The 19,919-nt window shown below is 36.7% G+C and overlaps 1 protein-coding gene across 3 annotated transcripts in view; it reads left to right on the forward strand.

Annotated features, from left to right (window-relative positions):
- Nucleotides 1-19,919, forward strand: part of LHFPL3 (LHFPL tetraspan subfamily member 3) — a 533,100-nt gene that overhangs the window by 299,354 nt on the left and 213,827 nt on the right. The window lies entirely within an intron of this gene.

Genomic DNA, 19,919 nt, shown 5'->3' on the forward strand with positions numbered 1-19,919 from the left:
ATATTCCTGATATATAAAAAACTCAAAAATCTCTAAGAGAAACACTAACACTTCAGTGGAGAAAAGGATTACATATATGAACAAGTGTAAAGTCAGGAAGTCATAAGCTTTATGCTTGTCATCTTTTTACTTTAGCAAAAATCCATCTTTGGCTTCCAAAGAAGTGAAAATGTAATACTTTAAGTATATAATCTAATGTAAAAGCAAAAATATAATAAAATGTTTCATCAAGAAACTTTCCATATCATGTGTTTATGATGCACATATCCTTTTCTGGTAGACAATATTTTATCAAGCATATCTGGGTTTTGTTTTTTTTTTTAAATTATCTGATAACCACATTGGAGGAAGCAAATCATTGTAGAAATACCATTGGTATAGCCTCACTGATATATAAATACCTATAATTGAAATAAAAATTTTCCCTTACCAAATTGGCAAAAAACACTGTATAAAAAAGAATTCCAGAGTGAGCTAGGAGGTATAGAAACGGTCTTTCCGAAACAATGTTGGAAGGTCTGTAAATTGACATATGTTTGCTGGAGGACAGTGTGTCGATTTGTATCAAAAGCCTGACAATTTGGCATACTTTTTGATTCTTAGTCCTCGTCTTATGAATTCAGATTCTAGAAATGTATTGAAAAGAAAGAGAAAATTGATAAGGGCAAAGATCTAACTATAAGAATGTTCACATTATCTACAATTGAGGCTGTGAAAAGTTGGGAACACTGTAAACAATACAGAAATGTCTAAATGATAAAATACTATGCAGCAATTAAAAATGATGTCATAGAAGTAATGACATAGAAGAATGTTTCCAACATAGTGAAACTTTATGACTTATTTCTATTTATATATGCCTAGAAAATAGACTGGAAGAAAATCGAAATGTTATATTTATCTCTGGGTAGTATGAGATAAATGATTTTAATTTGATTAGATTTGCCTCTTTCAAATTTTCTACCATATATTTATTAGTTGCACTGGCACGTAGAGCAATTACAGAAGAAAAGGCTAGGCATTTTTTACAAAAATAACACAAAAGCAACATTCTAGGGCAGCACGTACATTAGAACTTTCTACAATGATGAAAATGCTTCATATTTTTGAGGTCTAATGCAGTAGCTACATTGGCTATTGAACACTTGAAATGTAGATAGTTCAACTAAAAACCTGATTTTTCATTTTAATCACATTTACAGAACCACATATAGATAATGGCTACTGTATTGAACAGACTGTCATGGGGCATAGAGGAAAGGATCAGCAGACCTTGTTCAATTCAAGGAGAGCTCTGAATTAGTCAAGATCTGAGACCATGCACCCCATTGGAGTTAGGATACCCATCAGTTTCATAGGAGAAACTGGAGTTTTATTTCCCACTCCAATGTAGAGAATTCAAAGATACGTGTGATTTAGGTATAAACTAACTAAACCATATAGAGTTCTTATTCCATAATGTAGGTTTTTTTCTTAATTTGTATATTTGGTTAGTCATAAAATTTATAATTAAAGAACTTCTGGATCTTGGCAAAGATAGAATTCTGGACAGGGAAAATGCTATCGTACTATTACTGGCAAGGATCTTTTTTTTTTTTATGGTGACATTGGTTAATGAAATCCGATGAGTTTCAGCTGTACACTTTAACAATAACAATATGCGTGTTCGCCTCCTATAGTTAGATTGTTTTCTGTCACCACATATTTGACCCCTTTTACCCTATCTACCTCCTCTTTTCCCCAACCCCCTCCCCTCTGGTAACCACTAGTCTTTTGTCCATGTCCATGAGTCTCTGTTTGTTTGTCCTGTTCATTTGTTACAGGCAAGGTTCTGATACCCAGAGGAGGTAAACAGCACACCTTATCAAATGATGCTTTTTAAATAGGCTTATTTCTGTCAGAACATATTGCACGTTAGATTTACAATTGAAGAACTACTGTGTAATAACCTCTTAAAAGGAGGAGGGAAAAAAATTCTTTCTTTTTGGTATTTTGTTTTGCAGTTGATGGTTTAAAAGCTGTTTCCTTCTGTTTTAAGTGTTTAAAAGCTTCCAAAAAATCTACTATTTGTTTTTAACTAGAAGAAAAAGACACAATTCTTAATCCTTCTTAACCAAGATTGTTAAATTTTATAGCACTTAAAGGGATGTAAGTGCTATACGCTGAGGGGAGAATAATGTTTTAAAAATAATGAAATTATGGCAGAAGCATTTAGATATAATTATATAGCCATAAAAAAATTTCAATTAGGCTTTCATTACATTGCAATTAACTCTGCATTTGAACACTAACATTACTTTTGGCCATCAGTTTCACTTGTTACTTGCTTTTTAAAAATAACATGAATTTTTTTTCTTTTTTTCACGTTAGTATGAGAAGACTCCTGGAAATTTTAATCGAAATATAAATAAATTTTCTTTAAGAATAAGCAAAAAGTAAAAGAAACTATACTTTGCTATTATAATTCATAATTATACAGTGTATTTAGTTATCTATTTCTGTGTGACAAATTAAACCAAAACTTTGCAGCTTAAAACGTGTATTAGTTGCATGATTTCTGAAGACAAGGAATTCCAGAGCAGCATAGCCAGGTGGTTCTGGCTCAGGGTTCCTCATGACATTGAAGTCAAGCTGTGTGCTAGGGCTGCAGTCATCTGAGGCTTTAACTGGAGCCTCCAAGCGGAGGGTGCTCCTCCAGCATGGCTGTTGGAAAGAAGCCTTTGTCCTTACTGGGTGTTGGCAGAAGCAGAGGCCTCAACACATGGATCTCTCCACAGGGCTGCTTGATTGTCCTCACTACGTGGCAGTTGACTTCCCCCAGAGCCTTATTCTCTTCATTAGAAGAGAGTCACTAAGTCTAGCCCATATTAGAGGTAGGAAATGAGGCTCTGCCTCTTGGAGGTTATAAGATGGTATCAAGAAATGTGTATACTTCTCTTAAATCAAAACATACATGGAATATTACTCTGCCATAAGAAAAAGTGAAATACTGCTATTTATGACAACATGGATAGATCTTGAGATTATCATGCTAAGTGAAATAAGTCAGGCAGAATAAATTGAGAGCCATAGGATTTCATTTATATATAGAATATAAAACTGAAAGCAACAGACAAGCATGACAAACAGAGATTCATGGACATGGACAGTGGATTAGTGGTTACCAGAGGGGTGGTGGTTGGAGTAAAAGTGGTCAAATATATGGTGACGGAAGGATATTTAACTTTGGGGGGTGAACACACAATGCAATATACATATGACATATTATCAAATTGTATACTTGAAACCTATACGATTTTATTAACCAATGTCACCTCAATAATGGTAATAAAAAATCAAATTAAATAAATAAATAAATAACATACATAGAATGCTTTAGGCTGTTAACTAGCTTAATCGGTGTATGTTTATTTTATGATGCTATAGTCAAATGGAAAAAGGCAAAACCATACTTAGAACCTGAGTAGAACTTACATGCTGAGGTTCGTAGCCAAATGTCAGATTTGCAATATACCTTTTCTCCCCATGTTTCTTGGAGTTTTGTTACACAGCAATTGTAACTTTATGCCTGACACATTTTTTCCCACTAAGGATGTATCTTTGGGAGATCAAAAGTTAAAAAAAATATATATGTAATGCTACCCTCTGTTTTCCAAGATTTCTGCTAGGCTCGTTACAAAAGAAGAGCTCAGGTGGTCTCTCAACTCTGAAAGAGGCAAACAAGTATAATAGTGGGTGCTCTGCAGCTTTTCTTTCACTGATAGAAGACATTCTATTTGAAATAACTCCTAGCCCTCTGCTTTTCCCTACCGGCATTCTTTCCCTGGCTGATCTCATGCAACTCAACAAAGTTCAAATTTTCATCACCAGCCCAAACCTCTCCCTGGTCCTCAGATTTATATATCGAGCTGCCTAGTCAACACCTCTGCTGGGACGATTAATTAGCTCCTCAAACCTACCATGTCCAAAGCAGAACATTTCCTTCAGAGTCACAGAGAAAAAGAAAAGCGGCAAGCTAAGCATACAGAACACTGAGCACTTCTTGCTCCCCCTGAAAATGAGCTGTTTCTGCCCACGTGGTGATGTGGCTACTTAGTCATCCTACCTCTCCCATAGGCTGTGCTTCTCCTTATGCTGAGGGGACAGAGAGTTGTGTCCCCACTCATTTGCAGCAAGAGTAACTTCCTGATTGGGCTCCAAGCTGAAAACAGATTTCCCTTATTGGGATGTCATGGCACTTTCTATGTGACAGCATTCATCATCCCTCATGGCTGCAGGAATATTTGCCAGCAAGGGGATTACTCCTCAATCATTTATGCCCAGGATTGTGTGGGCGACATAAGCAAGTGTTCTAATGGTATGATTTCGGCGTACTTGCAGTCCTTTTTCACCCCCCAAAAAATCTCCCTGTTAAAACCTACTATTTTCTGATTCTCACCATATCAGTCATGCCTCATCGGCCTTAAAAGTAACTCTTCTTGTAGGGCCTAACATTTCTCAGGTCCTTCCAGGGAAGTCCATCCAGAAAGACTTTTGTAGGTTTTGTTCATGGTTGTATAGGAAAGAGTGTGTACATTACAAAGTTATACATTAGCAGGGACAATTTAAGATGAGATGCTTCCTGTCACCTCTACGAGATCATTGCTTGGAAGAACCAGGACCAAAAAAAAATAAAACAGAAAAAGTAGGAAAGGAAAAGCAAGATAAAAAAAATAGGGAAGCTTGGGTGTTGCCTAGATAGGGGAATGTTACTTGAGGGCCAAAACACAGAAAGGGAAACATCTAAAGGAGGGAAAATTAGCCTGGTTCTAAATTTCACTGAATGAATGAGTTACCGGCTGAATGCATAGAACTACAGGTATCCATCAAACTGAAACCAAGCTTAAGCTTTTGAAATATTGCTATTTTATACAGAAAAGTAAACACATACTTGAACAGGTTTTGTTATATGAGATATAGTCTCTATCCCAGTGTATTAATAACAATATTTTAGTTTATTAGGCAGTTATTAAGTGAAAGTCATTGTTCTAAATCCTTATGCTTTTGGGGGGTATACCCTGTGTATTGTCTGTCTCCCCCAGTACAATTTAAGTCTCATGAGGAGGAGGAGGACAGAAACTTTTGTCCATCTTCATTGCTGTTGTATCCCTAGGCAACATCTAGAATAGTTCTTGGCACAAATTATGTTTTTATTTATTGAAAGAAAGAAGGAGATCAAAAGGTACAAACTTCCAATTATAAGATGAATAAGTTCTTGGGATCTACAGCGAGGTGACTAATATACTATATTGTACACTTGAAAGTTGCTAAGAGAGTAAATCTTAAATGTTCTCATCACCACCACCACCACAACAAAAAATGGTAGCATGTGAGGTGAAGAATGTGTTAACTAACCTTATTGTGATAATCATTTCTCAGTATATTGTGTATCAAATCATCATATTGTATACCTTAGACTTACATAGTTATATGTCAATTATATCTTAGTGAACTGGAAAAAAAGATGAAGGAAAGAAAGAAGCGGGGGAGGAATGGAGGGAGCAAAAGGAAGAAAGGAAGGACAGAAGGAAGGAAACATTACATTTAGTCTCCTCAGGGCCGTACATAGTGCCTGACAGTAGTAGTAGTGCTCAACAGGATTTTGTTCCTTATGCCCCAACCCCCTATAATAATGGTAACCTTGAAACGTCTGGGAAGACCAAAGTGTTCTGACACTACAGAGTCAAGGTGAGGGTCTGGCTTTAGAGGGTCCTATGCCAACTGGAAAAACAATTTTTTGGATGAATATGCCCCCTTCCTTTTCTCTAATGTGTATTTGCAAGTTTATTCTAAACTGATGAGCTGTTGTTAGGATTTGATTGTGTCATGTACTTTGACATTAATTTTAATATGCAACAATTTGAATTCAAGCTTGTCTTGGATGGAATATTTTTCTTCTTTGGATGCTTATTTATATCTGACTATAAAAGCAATAATACATGCTTATTGCAGACAAGTTAGAAAACACAAACCATTGCTGGTAACATATGTGCCTTTCTTACCAGTCTTATTTCAGGCAAATGTGGGATTATACTGTTGAATTTTGTGACTTGAGTTTTTTACTTGCCCTGAACACTTTGTTACATTATGTAATTTCAAGATAATTAGATGGATCTCAATTATTCTCTTTTGCAACTACATCAAAACTTAACCACTCCCAATTGAAAGGATATGCAGTTTCTGATTTTGTTGACTATTTACGTCATGTTCTGATGAACGTTCTCCTTTATAAAGAAGAATCTTTGTCCATGATTTATGACATATTAGTGTTGGTTCCTTCTAAAATTTACTGAGTCAAAAGGTATTTGGTTGCTTTACTTTTAGACATAATGTCAGCTTCCAGAAAGACTGACAGTTTATGGTCCCAAAAGCAGTCTAAGTACTAATCTAAATAAACTCTGGAGTTAGTGTATGTTTTTAAGGTTCTACTATAATTGAGGAGCAATATATTGATGTCAATATAATTACTTAGATTTACATTCTTTGTTTCTTAGTAAACTTTAGTATTATCACCAAGTTACAAAATCAAAAACAACAATCAAAATTCCATAGCCCTTTAATTCGAGCTGGGAAGAATAGACATTTATACAACATTTAGTCCTATTGACTATGAAATTGACATTCTTCTTCATTTATTCAAATTAAATACTTAATCAAATTTTGGGGGGGGTTGGCTATAGTATATACAATCTTATTATTGATAGACAGCTAATTCTCTAACGTTTGTGAAAAGGCATATCTACATTTTAGGGTAGAATTTAACCTCTTCGTTTTATAATAAAGGGAATGCCAGGATTACTTTTAAAACTTGAGTTTCTGTAATATACATTAGTGCCAAACTTGTTAATTCACGACTCTGTATTTAAGTTTTGCTTTCTATCATTTTCCTTTCATTTCTCATATTGTTGTGGTGCTAGAGTTTATTCATGACAAATAATTCTTTCCTGCTTAAATGAGATGCAAGCTGAATGACTCAATCCCAACATAAATAATAAAGTTATATTAGTTCAGGGTTTTTCAAAATCAGGCCCCTAAAACTCCCTCTTCTAAGAGACTTTCTAAGGTGAAGATGACGAAGAGGCAGGATTCTGGATACCCCTTCTCATGACCTAACTGCCAATCTACCCATCAGCCAGTTCAGCTCAGCTCAGCTTAGCTCAGCTTCTTACCTGTTTTTCATGCTTCTGCTTCAGATTTCCATTGAACAAAAGACTGTGTAGTAAAATAAATAATAGAATGAAATGGTATAGAATGGAATGCCGCTAGTCCTTCCACAGAGAAGAATCTGATTCTTGCTCTTTCAAACATCTTTAATATTCCTCTGAGGGATAAGTTTGATAGAGATATTTTCAATGGAACTTTTTAACCTATCTTACAGCCAAATCCTAAAAGATCTTCCACCTTACCACTAGACAGTATAACATGGTTGGGTCATTTTTGTTTTTAGAACTTGCAGCTTTTCTAGTTGAGATTGTATCATGTTTCACTCTACCAGAGATGGTATTTGAATACAAGATGACTAATAAAGACTAATAAAGCACGTTAAGGCAATTCAATAAAACTTAAGTAATCTTTCCTGCAAACAATAATATAGCAGGAAATAATAATTTTTAAAAATAGTAATTTTTAAAAATAATAATTTTTAAAAATAATAATTTTTAAAAATAATAATTTTTCTATAAAGAGAGAGATAGTAAATTCTGTATCTTAGGCTTTGCAGGCCATACTGGTCACTATTACAGCTGTTCAATTCTGACACTGTAGTAACCAGCCATAGACAACATGTACATAAATAAATGAATGTAGTTGTGTTTCAACAGAACTTCCAATAAGACACTGAAATTTGAACTTCATATAATTTCCATGTGTCGTTGGGCTGGAAAAACCTTAGTCATCCTTTATTCACAGTGCTACCCCCCTACCAAGCAATTCTGTGACACCAGCTGGGTGTCCTATAATTTAACTCAATTCTGACACCATCTACCTGGAGATAGCATGAGATTCCACAGGTTTAGGGCTCAGTCCCACAAGACTGCCCCACCCATCGTTCAGATGCCAATCATAAGACCCAGTTGTCACCTGTACTTCTGATCGACTGGCTATATATCAGAGGTTCCCACAACCCTCACCTCAGGTTTGATTAACCTGCTAGAGTGGCTCACAGAATTCAGGAAATAAGTTTATTTATTGTTTACCAGTTTATTCTAAAACATGATAAAGGATACAGATGAACATCTAGATGGAAGAAATGAGCCTCCACGCCCTCTCCTTGAACGCCAACCTCCCATCTCCTCAACTAACTCATTTTTTTGAAGTCAGAGGGTAAGAGCACCCAGGTGCTATAGGTGCTCAAGCTTCCAGAAGATATAACCAGGTACCTGTAGCCACGAGAGATCAACCATGCGTCATAACTTCAGGACCCTCTGTCTCTAAATTCTATTCATCCAACAAGAGACATTACATAGTGTTGTCTCACATAGCCCATGATACACGTATTATGCATGGTCACTTTTCAGACCTGCCTAGTGAAGTTGTAGGTGTTCCCATATGCGGATCAGTCACTCCTTGAGGTCAGTTGTTTAAATGTCTATGAAGATTTAGATGAGAAAGAATCGAGAAAATGGATAGCAAGTGCAAGCAAGACACAAGTAGACATTGCAGCCAGCTGATTGCATTTTACCTTGATAAACAGAAATACCATTAAGTAACCACGGTGCTGCAGAAGATAATGGAGGCCTGAAGCATGTCATTTAGCCAGCGGGGAGAGGAGGAAGAGGACAGCAGCTGATCCTGACTTTATTGAAAATTAGAGGGGTACTTTCTAAAATGACTTTCTATTAGATGGATACTTTCTGAAATTTCTGGTCAAGAGAATAAATTTCTACTTGAACTCCATACACTGTATACTTCTTAGTGCCTTGCCCTTCTTCAGAGAATAGCTGTAAAAACAAAGTTCCAAACATTCAATAGAATATTCAAGAAGTTCTACTTAATCTTCAAGGCCAGGTTCAGAATAAATTTCTCCATGGCCAGAATTAACCAGGCTCTAAGTATGAATGGCCAATATCATACTCTTAGCCTCAGTCTTAATACTCCAAGCTCCCCAATTGCTTGACCCAAAAAAGTCTGTTTCTTCCTGGGTTGCCCTCTTCAACAATTTCTAAGAATGACAGAGCAAATGGGATCAAATCAGTTCTTTGCCACCATCTTAGGCCCCAGTCCCAGGTCAGGCCTCTGCTTCCAAGACCTAGATACTGAGTATAAGTTAAAAGTTCAGATAACACAGCATATTCTCAGAAGGAAGGAAGAAAGGAAAGAAAGAGAGAAGGAAGGAAAGCCTTCTTTCCTGGAGGGAGGGAGAAAGGAAGGAAAGATTCTCAGGAGGCTTAAGCATTTAAGATATAAATGGGCACAATTTACTAGATTCACGGAGAACTTTTGATTCGCAAATGGGTGAGGCATGTCTGGCCCTATTAAAATCGTTTTACTGATAGTAATGTGTTCAGCACGGAAACAGTATAGACAAAAAAGTTAAGAACTAGTTCTTTAGACAGAAGCACATGAGAATTAAGTACCCAGGTTTTGCTGCATTGGGATTCTTGAGTTTCTCAAAATAGAAATTGAGGGGAAACCCTAGAAAAATTCCCAAATGCTCAAGGGCAAGGGAGGCAATACAGAGGAAAGGAAGTTCCTCCTAAATGACTGGGCTGGCTTTGTTTGGCTGCTTTTATAAACTGAGAACAAAGCAGGCTTCCGCGGGGTGGGGCGGGGAGCAGGGCGGAGTGGGGGAGGAGGGCTTTTTGAAAATAGCGGTCTTGCTTTACCTGTTATGTTGCCTAGTAACCATGTTTGCACCTGAGCTGTGGGGCAAAACGGAAGGATGCTTGTTATCTCCACCTCCTTCTCTCAGGAAAGTCTTATAGCAGTCAAACTTTGATCAACTGGGCATGCAGAATAGTGGTTTTAACATTTGTTTGGAAGTAAACAGAAGGGAGGTAAGGGGATGAGGTGGTGACATTCTTGTGGTCAGCTTCTCCGGAGTTCCTCTTGGCCATACCGTATTCCTTCAGCCCAGGGCCCAGGCCCCAAGTCCCAAAGCTGTCTCACAAGGGTTGGTGAGATCCTGTTTTAGAATAATTTATGTTTTCACCTCTAGTATTTTATATCACCCTGCTCTTTCCCTATTTGAGAAAGCTAGGCAGAATTCTGACTTCATTCCTCCTGATAAAGGATAATAAATACATCAAGACACAGATAACCAGAGTAAAATTCTTGGCTTTTGAGTTTCAAGAGCTTAAGCCCTGGCCTAAGACAAAAGATGTGGAAGAGTTGTGAGAAATGAGAGCAAAGGGCCTCTCAAATTTTCTGGGAGAAGGAGGCAATTAGGAAAAAATATCTAAAAATTCTCCTTAGAGGGAATAATGAAGAAACAAAGGTTGAGAAATACTGGTCTATTGCTATATGGAAGACTTAGGAACCAGATTTAATAGTCTCAGCCCGTGTATATCAAAAACAACACTTACTAAAGGCAATATGGCAAACCCATTGAATTAACATAGTTAATTCACTTATTCAATTAAAAACCTAAAAACCCTTCCTTTTCTTTTTTCTGGAAATAGAAGTGGTGGGCATAGAAATGTATAAAGGTGTGTGGATATGATGTCAATACACTGTGAAAAATTTACAGTTCTGTGGATGCCTATCACCACCACCTCACCCAAAAGAGAAAAAGGAAGTAGTTTGTCAGGTTTTTAATTGAATATGAATGAATTAATTATAGTCATTCAATATAATGGCCATCTCTATGTAACCAGAACTAAGAGTGTTATAATAAAAGATGCAAAGTAACAAAGAAGCAAGAAGACAGACGAGACCCTTATCAAAAGAATATAACCTTATCTGTTAGGTTTCCTAGCATTGTGAATCTTCAGTATTGTGGTAAGAACAATTAGCTGGCGAGAAATGCCAGATGAACACGAGAAAGTATCCTAATTTGGAAACAAGGCCAAAGAAGCTATTTAAACTTGGAAAATCAAGGGCTTTGAATCTGTATGTTTCAGATCTGGAAGATTTATGCATTGTTTCTGGTGGGTGAGGTCCATACAGATGAAGTAAGGTAACAGGAGAAATGGAAGGTGTCGGGAGGAAACATACCATCTACATACTGGGCCTAAAAGCAATAGCAATACATTTACTAGATCTAGCATGTACCCAGTTTAGATAGTCAAGGTCAATAGGCAGTTAGCAGAAGCCCTGGAACCCAGGAACAAAGCAGTAGGCTATAGTAGAAAGAGAAAACAGATTTGGGCTCACATCCTTGCTTCCCTACTTTCTAAATATGGGTGCCCTTTGCCAGGTGATTGTGATTCTGGGCTTCAAACCTCTCATTCATAAACCAAGAATAATCCCTACTTGCAAGATTGTTTTGAGGATTAAATGAGAATACATGAACTGCAAAGCACCAGTGTCTGATAAGTGTGTTCAGCAAATGGGAGTTTAAATAAAGAGCTAGGTGAAAGTTTGGATGGATTAAACATAAAAAGATAACGTGTCACTAAGTTTGTGTGTGTGTGTGTGTGTGTGTGTGTGTCTGTGTGTGTGTGTGTCTGTGTGCTTGCGCATGTGTGGGTTACCTCGTAAAATGTATCAAAGTTAATCTTATAAAGAGTTCTGAGATTGAGTTATCTTAGCTAAGGGGGAGGGGAGGAAACGTTTTAGAAGGGAAGATATAAACAAGTGTCAGTCTCTGCTTCGTCATCACTAAAGAAGAGGACTAATCACAGCAAAGACTGAAAAATTCAAGAGCATTTCACAAAAGATAGAGAAATTGATGGCGCTAAGGATTTTTTAGCACCTGATAAGATGGGTTTCCCTGAAGAATTCTAAACCAGGAATTCGTTTGGGAGTTGGCATTTGAGCTGCTTTATAAAATAAATAAATAAATGCATAGCAGCAAACAGACTCATTGGAAAGAGGGTTCATAGCAAAGGAATGAACTTGCACAAATGGCACTAATTAGGAAAGGCTGAATAGGAACCATGTGAAAAGACAAATGTGGTCTAAGCCATGTCAGCTGATGAAAGTAAACTTAAATTACCCATCATTTTATCCCTTTCTTAGAAACTATTTTCATCAACAATCATGGGAAAGAACGAATCAGTCACTCTGGGTAAGATTGCTCTCTTCCATGTCAAAGAGACCTTTGATAACAAGAAAATAGTTCTAAAATCAGGAAGAAATGATACAATAGGAACAATGATACAATAGGAAAATAATGTTTCTAATTATAAAGGCAAGCATTGACGACCAACAAGAGATAAGCTCTGAGAAAGAACTTAGCAAACAGTTTGAGTGCTTTGAGAATATATATGAGAACATGCAAGTTATTTCAAGTTGACAGATGTATGAGGGTCACATAATTTATGTGTTGCGAGAATCCATAAACAAGGATTGAGCAAATATACTGCCTGAGAGAATTAATAGCACATGAATAAAAAATATAGAGTGATGTTTCCTGCCAAAAGGAGGTTTATAGCCTTCTTTGAAGCACCAATAGAACAGAAATCAGATTTGCAGTATATTAGGTCAAAGAATGTAAGTATAATAATTCATTTGCCTTTTCAAAAATAAAAAGTAGTGTACTTTGGAGATTGGAACAGTTTCTCTTTAATTTCAGAAGCACACCAAAACTATAGAGCAAAACTTTTATTTTGAACTTTTCATCTAACTTGTCTTTATAATTGAGTTTTAGCCTAGCGCTGATGCAATATTTTGTTCTTAAGTATGAAGGGACAAAAGCCAGCCTGTCGATTCTTTAACTTGCATTCATGGAACGTCGGCAGCGAAGAGAATACCCAGTTAACGAATTGGTTGTCCTAAGAACCTGGTGGGAAGGCAGTGGGTACAATAGCACATCAATTCCTTCTGTAATTGTTTTGCCTTTTATGACTTTCAATTTAAATTCTCATTTTTACCATGGTTGTATTATGGGTTTCTTATTCTCTGGGTGATGGTTTTCATGTTCTTGAGACGGAAAAACAAACTAACCTAAATAAGTTTCAAATCTTCCTCCAATATCACAGGGCCTTTGTGTATAACTCTCGAAATGCCAAGAGGTAGACTCTGGCTGTGCCTCATTTCAGGCAGGTTCTTGGTGTGGGACAGTAGTCTATCAAAGTTTTTATGGGGCTTTTGTTACATTTTGCTTATGAATTTTCTGGCATCCTTTTGAGTGAGGGCCAAAAATGAATACACTAAAATTCAGACATGTAACAAAAACTAAAAATAGTTTTTATTTTCTGTAATTGATCCTAACTTGCATTTGATCTCCCATTGCCAATTAGTAGCAAAAAATTTTAGCAATCATAAACTTACCAGTTAAAGTGAATCATGTTTCTTTCTGTTCATTAAGCTCTTAAGGAGTTGACTGAAACTCTTTTGGGTCTCAGTCAATTCAATTGTTAAAACCTCACAAGCACCAGAAGCACAAGCAACAATAGAAAAACACATGTAAGTTGAACTTTATCAAAATTTTAAAGTTTTATGCATCAGACACTATCAACAGAGTGAAAAGACAATCTAATTGGGAGAAAATAAATGGGAGAAAATATTTGCATACCATACATCTGATGAGGAATTGATACGTAGAATATATAAAGAAGTCCTACAACTAAAAAAAAAAAAAAGTCAATTTAGAAATGGGCAAATGATTTGAAGAGACATTTCTCCAAAAAAGATATACAAACAGCCAATAAACACATGAAAATATGCTCAATATCACAAGCTATTAGAGAAATGCAAATCAAAACCACATCGCCTCACATCCATTAGGACGGCTAATATATATATATCACTGGAGAGGATATAAAGAATTCGGAGCCTTTGTGTGGGAATGTAAATGGTATAGCCACTAAATGGTATGGTTTTCCACAAAAAAATTAAACATAGAATTACCGTATAATCCAGCAGTTCCACATTAGAGTATACACCCCCAAAAATAAAATAAATTGAAGCAGAGACTCAAACAGATATCTGTACCTCCATGGTCATGGAAACATTATTTGCAATAGCTAAAATGTAGGAGTGTTTATTGATGAATAAATGGATAAACAAAATGCAGTACACATATAATGGAATACTATTCGGCCTTAAAGAGGAAGGAAATTTTGCATGTGCTACAACATAGATGAACCTTGAAGACATTATGCTAAGTGAAATAAACCAGTCACAAAAGAACAAATATCATATGATTCATCGTATATGAAATTCTTAGAGCAGTCAAATTCATAGAGACAGAAAGTAGAATGGTCATTGCCAAGGGCCAGGAGTACTGGAGAATGGGGACATGGTATGTAATGACTACAGAGTCTCAGTTTGGGAGGTGACAAAGTTCCGGAAACTGATGGTGGTGAGGGATACACAACAAAGTGAATGGACTTAATGCCACAGAACCGTATACTTAATATGGTTAAAAGGGTAATTTTTATGTCATAAATACTTTACTGCAGTTAAAAAAAATATTATAATGGCAGTTTTACCCCACTTTCCAGGCTTCTCCTGTTTGCATCCTCCTTCCCAGAGCTTAAGTACCTTCATAGCACTGGTGCCAGGCCCTCGGTTTGCATGCTGACATCAGTTGGGGTGACTTGACCCAAGGAGGCTCTGGCCATACTGCCTCCAGCCATACTGCCTCCAGCATTATATCTTTGGTTTTCCCAAGGAGTTCGCTATCTTTCTCTGATGAGTAGGCCTCCACCTCAGCCATCAGGCCTTATAGGTCCCCTGGGGTCTGCTGCAATCTCTATTCATTCTCCAATCTGAGAGTCCAAACTTCAGTCCTTGGCTGCAAGGTCACTTCACCCCTTGCTGCAATGACTCCATTCTGGAAAGATCACCAGTCAGCATCTTTAGGTATCTTCCAAATCCCCCACATGCGGGGACCATGCAGGATCTACAGGCTACTGAGAATCACTAAGAGCTGCCTTGAGTCCTCTCTTGACATCAACATGTCATGTCACCATTTCATTTTCTCCTGTCCTTTCTCATTATGGGCTCAAAGGCGATCAGCAAAAAAAAAAAGTACATGAGCCCTCTGTCTCTGGCTTTCCTTTTAGCCTACCTGAGGTTTCCATGATTTTTCCACCTACCCAACCCCTTCACCCAAGGCTCAGATAGGCGCAGCCATTGGATTCATGAGGGGACCCAGTCTTCACTCTTTTGAACTCATTGCCCATGAATCTTCCCTCTCCTGATTCTACCAGCATGAAGGCCTCTCCACTCCTTCTCAGGAGTGGATGTGACTTCTCATGTGACACATCCTGCAAGCACTATTAAGTCTTCTGTACTTTGTCCATTGGTTAACTTTAAAAGTCTAAACAGCCTTAACGTTAATATGACTTATAAATGTGCTTTTGTATTGAGTCACATGGTATGTTTGATTATATTTCCTTTCTGTACGAGTGACTTCAAGGAGGATGTATTTTGCATTGGAATTAATGGATTCACTTTTCTCATATGCCGGTTATTTAAATTTATGCCATATTTTAGTTTACGGTTTTGATTTTTCTATTTCTAATTTTTTTGCCTTGCATTATTTGATTTCATGGTGTCCTCCATTTTTTTTCATCCATCACATTTTCTATTCTGTCAAATCCCTGTTTTTCTAGAACCTTCCCGTCCCCTATCCAACCTATACCAGTTAGTCTCCAGGCCTGTTGCACATTCAGTAACCAAAAAACTCCCTTTACTGCTCTCCTGGTTTGGATCTACTGTTTAGGGTCCCATGCCTTACAATTTCTTTGTTTACACTATCATTTTGCTCGAGTATGTCCTAAGAATAGATGCATGGGTGGTAAACTTTGAGTCTTGTATGTGCCTGTGTCTTTACTCTGTTCTCCCACTTGATGAATAATTGATATAGTATTCTGGGATAAAAATTATTTTTTTCATAAAATTTTTAATGAATTGCTGTATTGTTTTCAAATATCCCATGTTGCTGATAAGCCTGGTGTCAGTCTTATGCTTGTCCTTATATGTGACCTTTTTTCTCTCTAGAAGCTGTTAACATTCCTTTCTCTGGCATTCTACAGTTTTACAATGTCATGTGTTGTCTTGTTTCACTCATCCTGCTCAGCATTTAGTGAGCTTTTAAAATCCAAAAATTCACATCTTTCAGCTTTTGGTAATTCTGTATTTCTGAGAACTTTTTGTTCTGACTTTTTTATGGCATTCTGTTCTTACTCTTTAAGTAATCAGAATTAATTGTGTATGAAGGGGGACTGGTAGGATTATGTTTTTTGGGTATCTGTAATTCTGTTCTTTTCCTTATATTATTTTTTATACCTTCAGTGACATTTCTTCTGTTTATTTTTCTTGTTCTCACTCATGTCACATGTATTCATCAAATATCCACTAATCCTTATTTTTCATTCACAAATCAGGATGAGGCAAAAACAAGCTCACTGTGAATCCTGCACATCTGAATAAAGCTTATTTATTGATGGACTTAACTTTAGGATGAGCTGACCTTTGCACTAAGAAACAAAACTGCCAAAACAGGAAGTTCTTTTCTCTTAAAAGCCAGTTCCCACACTGGTTGACTCATTCTTCCTAAACAGTTCCATTTTTTTGGAGGAAACTCTCCAATTATTTTGCCTGCGATATAAACTCCTGACTGATGGGCATTATGTACCTGGGAAAGGAATAGGGCCAACTCTTCCATATAGACACCTTCAATTAACCTCTATTTTCTACTTCCTTTCTCATCCTCAATTCTACCTGGTTTATCTAGTGTCCTAAGATAGGATTTTTCCTCAGCCTGCCTCCTTCATCTCGTATTCTAAGCTGTGGCCTTTTCCAACTTGTTTATCATTCACTACTCTTCCATCTGTTTCCATGCTTCAGTGTAATTCTAGAAGGTCTCAGCTGCCAATAACAACCCTCCCCTTCCATCTACTCTCTTGTTTGTTGTGGGATTACATCTTCTTTCCTATATAACCAATTTGATTAGAATCTCACAACAATAAATATGTATTATCAGCCTACTATCTTAAAAGGAAAAACTTTGTCCTAAGGGTTTTGGTATAAAGAGCCCACCTTCCCATTTTTCTAGATTATTTTTTAACTTTTAGTATCTATTTAATTTCCAAGTTGTTTTTCTAGTCAAGTTTTTATTGTTCATTTCTGCTCTTTTCAAATCAAGATGTAGCTTCTAAAGCCCATCTTTGATGAATTTATTTAGGCTCTTTGTCACCAAATTGATGTTTGTAAGTGTTCTATGGATTCAAATTATCTATTCTGTTTGAAGGGTAAAAATTCTATAAATGTCAATTAACTTGACCTTGTTGATTATGTTATTCAAACCCTTTTATTTGTTTTATTTTTACACTATTTTATCTGTCAAGCTCCATATAGACACCTTCAATTAAAAATTCTATAATAAAAATTCTATAAATGTCAGTAAAAAGTTTATTAAAATCTCCCACCGTGGTTTTATTATTTTCTCCTAAATTTTTTAGCAACTTTTGCCTTACATATTTGTTTACTATGTTTGTGCATAACTTGGTACATAAACGTCTATGGCTTATTTTTCTCTGGATATCATCTTTGGCAGTATATAATCTTTTTTGTCCCATGAAATGCTTTCAATTTTTAATTCTGCTACTCCTGCTTTCTTTGTTTGCATTAATTGGGTTTATTTTTGTCCATGCCCTTATTTTCGATCTTTCTTTGTCACTTTATTTTAACTGTGATTCTTGTTAACTTATAGTTGGATTTTGTCTAACTGAATATGATGATGTATTTTGATAGGGAAATTCAGACTTTTCACATTTATTGTGATATTCTTTGTGTTATTCCTTCCATTTATTTTAGGTTTAATATTTAACATACGTCATTTTTTCTTTTTCCCTCAACTTTTCTTCATAAGTGCTTCTCACTTCTTTGCCCACCGTACATGGGACAGAATGGCTAGAGGGGGCTGCAGTTGGATATTTCCCTTCTCCCTAGTTGATTAGACTCAGTGAAATTGTTTCCTTTGAGGGCAGGCCTGGTTAAGAACAGGTGCTCCTGGTGTATTCAGAGTCTTATCTTTTCCCCTCCCACTGCCAGAAACAAAAGGGGATTTTTCTCTTATCTTCACTGTGAGAACCTGGCAGAGCTCCAAAAGGTAAAACTCACAAAAGCATGGGGGCCACCCCATGAGTGGGTCCCCCTGAGGTTTTTGACTCTCAAGACTTGTCCACACCTATACCTAGCTATTCATCAATTACAGTTCAAGTTTTCCTACCCCAGCACTGGTTCCTGCTTGTGGGTTTCTGCTCTGTTAAATTGCCTCTGTATCCACCTGTCTGTCTCTCTAATTTTGGAGGCAACAATTTGCCCTGTTACCTCATTTCTCTGACAGATCTAAGAAGAGTTGATGACTTTTTAATTTGTTCAGCTTTTTACTTATAGTTAGGACAGAGTAGTGACTTCTAAGCTCCTTACATGATGGGCAGAGAACTAGAAGTCCCTCTCCTTACTTTTCTGGCTTCATCTGTTTTCTCTTAATTGAATTTTTTCCCTGTTAATTTGGAAGTGTTCATTATTTTCAATTCTTCCAAAGCTTACCTTCTCACTCCAACAGCTATAATCTATTTCTCTATTAACATTTATCAAAATTAAAAATATCCTCCCACCAAGGCATTTTCTTTGCCTACTCATCCAGCATACCACAAAGATATTTTTAGGTTGTTATAACCTCTTCTATCTACATTACCCCTCTCTACAGTGGGGTCCTGGAGCTGGTTCATACTGAATCATCTTGTTCAAACTCTGTGCTTGGTGACATCATCTTGATAGCTTGAAATCAGCCATGGTGGAAGTATTTACACCATGGAAATTGGCAAACACTACAAAGCAGGACTTTTTTTTTTGTTCATCATTTTTCCAGTCAGTTGTTACTTATTTACAAGTACACCACTGCATTTCTGCTTCCACTAAAATTTGTAGGTTTTGCTGGACTGCTTCAAAATTTTTGTTGTCATTGTTATAATTTTTTATGTGGAAACTTATGGGGTTTTTTTAATCGAAAGAATTTATAATTGTCACCAAGATATAACTAGTAACACAGTTTTTCCCATTAATCCCATATGAGTCTTGGTAACCATTATTAATATAAAAACTTGTATTCAGAAAAATTTTCTTTTTTAAAAAATTATTTCTCCATATATTCCTTTTCCTCTTCTCAAAGCTCTAAATATTTACATTTTAAGTCTCTAACCAACAAACTTATCTTTTTCCTCATATCCTTGGGATTTTGTTCTTTTGTGCCATTTTTTTTATCAAGTCTTCCAAACTACTATTTCAGTCCTCAACACCAGGCATCTTCAATTATTTTTCCTTTTTAATTGAGGATTATGTTCGGCTCTAGGAAGTCTTATGTATTCCAACCGCATCTTCTCAAGGAGCCTCAAGAGTACTGATAGAGTTCTCTCCCATTTCTTTGTTCAGTTCTATGGCAGTGGGGGCTCCCAGGTCCAATTCTGCTTTCCCTTTCTCCCTTGGGTCTCTGATGCTTCTTAAATTGTAATTTCTTTGCCTCCTCATGGTGGATTGACCTTTAGCATCCATTCAGCCAGGACTTTGATGTTCTCCAGGCTATGATGTTGAACACAAAAACTAATGCATAAGTCAATTGATAAGCAAATGAGCTAGAAGTTGCTCTACTAAGGCAGAAAGGGGGCCTCCCTGGGAACAAACAGCAGTCTTCTCTCCCTAAGGAAATGGAAGCAGCTCAGCCTACCAAAGTATCCTCCTCCAGGCCATGTGGTCTGACAGCACCTCCCTGGAACATATGTTGCACATGCAAACAGGCCTCTGCTTGTGTGGTGCCCTCAAGC

This window comes from Pteropus medius, unplaced genomic scaffold (genome assembly GCF_902729225.1).
Source record: "Pteropus medius unplaced genomic scaffold, Ma_sr-lr_union100, whole genome shotgun sequence".
Classification (NCBI taxonomy): Eukaryota; Metazoa; Chordata; class Mammalia; order Chiroptera; family Pteropodidae; genus Pteropus; species Pteropus medius.